The sequence below is a fragment of the Monodon monoceros genome, unplaced genomic scaffold (genome assembly GCF_005190385.1).
Source record: "Monodon monoceros isolate NGI ecotype Baffin Bay Population unplaced genomic scaffold, NGI_Narwhal_1 Super_Scaffold_18, whole genome shotgun sequence".
NCBI lineage: Eukaryota > Metazoa > Chordata > Mammalia > Artiodactyla > Monodontidae > Monodon > Monodon monoceros.
This window is the reverse complement of record NW_021703774.1, coordinates 149174708-149178649: the sequence shown is the minus strand read 5'-3', so window position 1 is coordinate 149178649 and position 3942 is coordinate 149174708.

The window sequence follows — 3942 nt, the reverse complement described above, 5'->3', positions numbered from 1 at the left end:
ACCCCTGTATCATCAGAGAGTGATAGGTGGAGCCCCTATACCTGGTTCCTCCAACTCAAAGTAAATTGCCCTCCAGATCATGTACACACACACACACACACGCCGGGTGGTAGCTACTGATGACTGATTCCCACATTCCTCTCAACCTCCCAGGCCGGGAGGCAAGAGTGAAGTGATAGAGACTACCTACCGATACCCATTCACACTCATTTCAGAGAACAGGGCAGAAATGCATTTCCCAGCCTCTTTTGCAGTTCGATGTGGCCACTCATCAAAGATCTCACCAGGGGAATCTGGATGGACTGGACATATATGTGCTACTTCGGGGCCTAGGCTTTAAGTCTGTGGCCATGTCTCCACCAAGTCCTCTTTCCCTTCCTGCTGGCTTGAATCCATGGAGACCTAGCTTAATGGTGCAGGGACAATGTTCTGGGGAATGGCAGGGAATCATGACGGAAGGAATCTGGAATGTCTGTATTGATTAGAGCTTCTGGCTGACCTGGAATGTACACCAGGCAGTTAGATGAGTGATAAATAAAATTCTATTTCCTTCACCCACTGAGTTATTGTTGGGCCTCTTTGTTACAGCAGCTGATCTTTACTCTGACTAGCACAGGGGAGAAGAACGTGGCCAAGCTGAAGGCTTCCCAGGCTAACATGAGAGTCCAGTCCACCAGCCCTGTATGACCTGTCGCTGAATGGCTTCGGGTTTGTATTACAAGAGGCAGCTGGGGAAGGAAGCCGTGTACTGTATTGGTTAAGATGGAATCAGAGAGACCTAGGTTTTAATTTTGGCTAGGACATTCACTAGCGTCACGAACTCTGGGCGCTTTCACCAACAAATTGACTATCAATTTCTTCTTCTGTAAAACGGGGATAACAGAACCTACCATTATATGAAATATATATCATCTCATATGATTATATGAGATAATGTAGGTCAAGGGCTTGAAAATGTTTGCTGCTATTAATGAGATCGGGTGATATCCAGACCTGATTTTTCCTGCCCTCTTTCCACAGGAAGGAGGGAAGGAAGCTAATGTCTTGAGTTTTCCACAAAGTCATAAGATATTCAGTGACTCTTGAATGAATCACAGTCATCCCTCAATAACCATGGGGATCGGTTCCAGGACCTCCCGTAGATACCAAAATCCATAAATGCTCAAGTCCCTTATATAAAATGGTGTAATAGTCGCATATAACCTTCCCGCATCCTTCTGTGTGCTTTAAATCATCTCTAGATTACTTATAATACCTAATACAATGTAAGTGCTATGTAAATAGTTGCTGGCTGGGGAAAATTCAAGTTTTGCCTTTTGGAAGTTACTGGAATTAAAAAAAATTGTTTTTGATCCGTGGTTGGTTGAATCTGTGGATACGGAAGCCACAAACACATAGGGCCAACTGCACAAGTTCCTAAGGCTTTCAACACATAAAGTTTCTTAAGTATCTACTATAGGCCCAAGACTGGGATGGGGCTGGAGGACAGACATGCCCTTGTGGAAATTAAGTTCTGCTTCACTTCTCAGAAAGCAGCAACCTCTTCAGGCTCATAAGCTGGAGTCCAGCTCACTAATGGAACTGAAATTCACCTTGACTAGGAAAGAAATCCTGATTCTTCACACTTCCTTATGGGGTGCCTGAGCCCCACTGCAGGTGAGTTCAATCATCACCTCTAGGGCCTGGACACTGATATGTCTCAAAAGCATCTAGGTGTTTCCAATGAATAGGTGGCACTGAGTCCGAATACTCTCCTCCCAGTCGTCCACACCACCCCAAACGGGAGTTTCTTAAACAAGGTCTAAACTTGGCATTCACCTGGCAACACTTTCCATGGCTCTCACTGCCTACAGGCTGGAGTCTAAACTCTGCATGGCACTCACAACTTGGATCCAGCCTCTTTCCATTAATGACACTAATGGCTAAAATGGACTGAGTGTTTCACTTGACCCAGGCATTGTACCAAGGGCTTTATATGCGCTATCCCATTCACTTGTCACCTAACTTCAGGAGAATATGTCTTGGCCCAGTTTCCTTATTGTAAAATGGGGACATTCTAAGAAAAGCATTTAGCAGTGTCTGGTGTGTAGTTACTGCTCAGTTAACAGTAGCTATTACGGCATCATCCCTGTTCTAAAGATGAGAAGGTTGAGGTTCAGGGGTGTTAAGTAACTCGCCCAAGGCCTCAGCCCTGATAAGTGAACAGAGATGGGGCCTCAACCCAGGAAGTCTGGCTTCAGTGCCCAGACTAGCCTGCCTTTCGCTCTGCCACTGAAGGCCAGTGCTCACCTCAGGCCAACTTCCAGAGCTGCCCTTGACGACGTCCTCCCCCCCGCGGTTAGAATGCCTCCCTTCGTCCTCCTCCGGGAAGGCTTCCTTCCAGCACTCTCTTCCCCCATGACCCCCCTAGGCAGAGGCTGATACCCCTCAGCCTTCTCAACAGACCTCTCTCTCCACTCTCATCCCACCCAACTGTCACTTAGACAGAGGGTGCACCCCCTCAGGGGGACAGAGTCCTCGTCACCTCTGGCTCTGCCGTGCCTGGCCTGGCACGGAGCAGACCTCTGCGAAGGTTGCCTGGGTTTGTTGCAAGCCAAATCCATGGGGGAGAGCTGGGCCAAGAGTGGAGAACAAGACCTTCTGGCAGGGACGGCCCGCCCGTTCTCAGCTGTCAGCATGCACTCCAGAGCAAGCACGCTCGTGCTTTTCTTTGGCCAGAATCCCTTCACCATCTGCCAGGACTTCCAGGCCCCTGGCCCTGGCTCTCACTTTGCTCTCCAGCCCCCCCCTAAAGTTGGCCAGCAGGAGATTCACCCCTAGAGGAGCGTGTACCATCCAACACGAGTCTAGAAGATTCCTCACCTCCCCCAGTTCATTTATTCAACAAATATATATTGAACCCTGACGTTGAGCCAGGTACCATGGCTGGCACTGGATACAGGGTGGAGTGCAAACCAGGCATGGTCCCTGGCCTCACGGAGCTTACGTGCTGGTGGGGGAGCAACCAGCAAGTAAATACACAAATGGATGTGCAATGGTCATTTCCATATGAGAACAACAACAAAAAGATAGAGGACGTTGAGATAGATTCAAGCCCAGTAGTCAGGGAAGGCCTCTCTGAGGAGGTGGCATTTATGCCAAGGCCTGAGGGCATGAAGAGCTCAGCCTGCAAAGGGCAGAGGAAGAACATTCTGGGCAAAGGGCACAGCATGTGCAAAGTCCTGGAGGTGGGAATGAGGTTGGAATGTGGAAGAAATGAAGGAAGGCCAGGGCGGCAGAAGCACAGGGAACAAGATTGGGATTGGCAAGAAAAGATCTGGAAGTGAGTTTGCGACCAGATGAGGAAGAGCTTGGATTTTATCCTTAGAATAATAGGGTAAGGATTTTAAACCAGAGTTGATATGATACGGTTTGCGTGTTTAAAGCTCTCTCTGGTTGTGTTGAGAACTGATTGGCAAAGCAGGAAGGAAGCAAAGCGACCTTTTGGAGGGCAGTGATCTGGGGAGAAGTGATGTGGCCAGACCAGGGTGAAGGCTGTGGGATCAGAGAGAAGTAGATGGACTCCAGAGATATTTAAGAAGTAGAACCTTGCAGAGGTTTCCAGAAGAGCTAAAGAAAAAAAAAACTTTATTGAATGTCTGCGACAACCCCAGTGATGGGGTGGGAGTCAGGGGCACCAGAAAGGCTTGGGAATATAAACAAACATACGAGTTCTCAACCACAGAAACCAATACACACAGTCACCTTTCCCCGCACAATCTCTCAGGGAGAATGAACCTAAGAGCAACTAAGATGCTCAAAGTTCTGGGCCATTTCCACCTCATTCAACGGTGTCAACTGGTTCTTTTGGAGTTGGGTATTTGAAATATGAAAATGTGTTTCCCACCGTCCCGCCATGAGTAAATGTTGGATTCTTGGGCTAGGGAGTGGTCAAACTGCAGG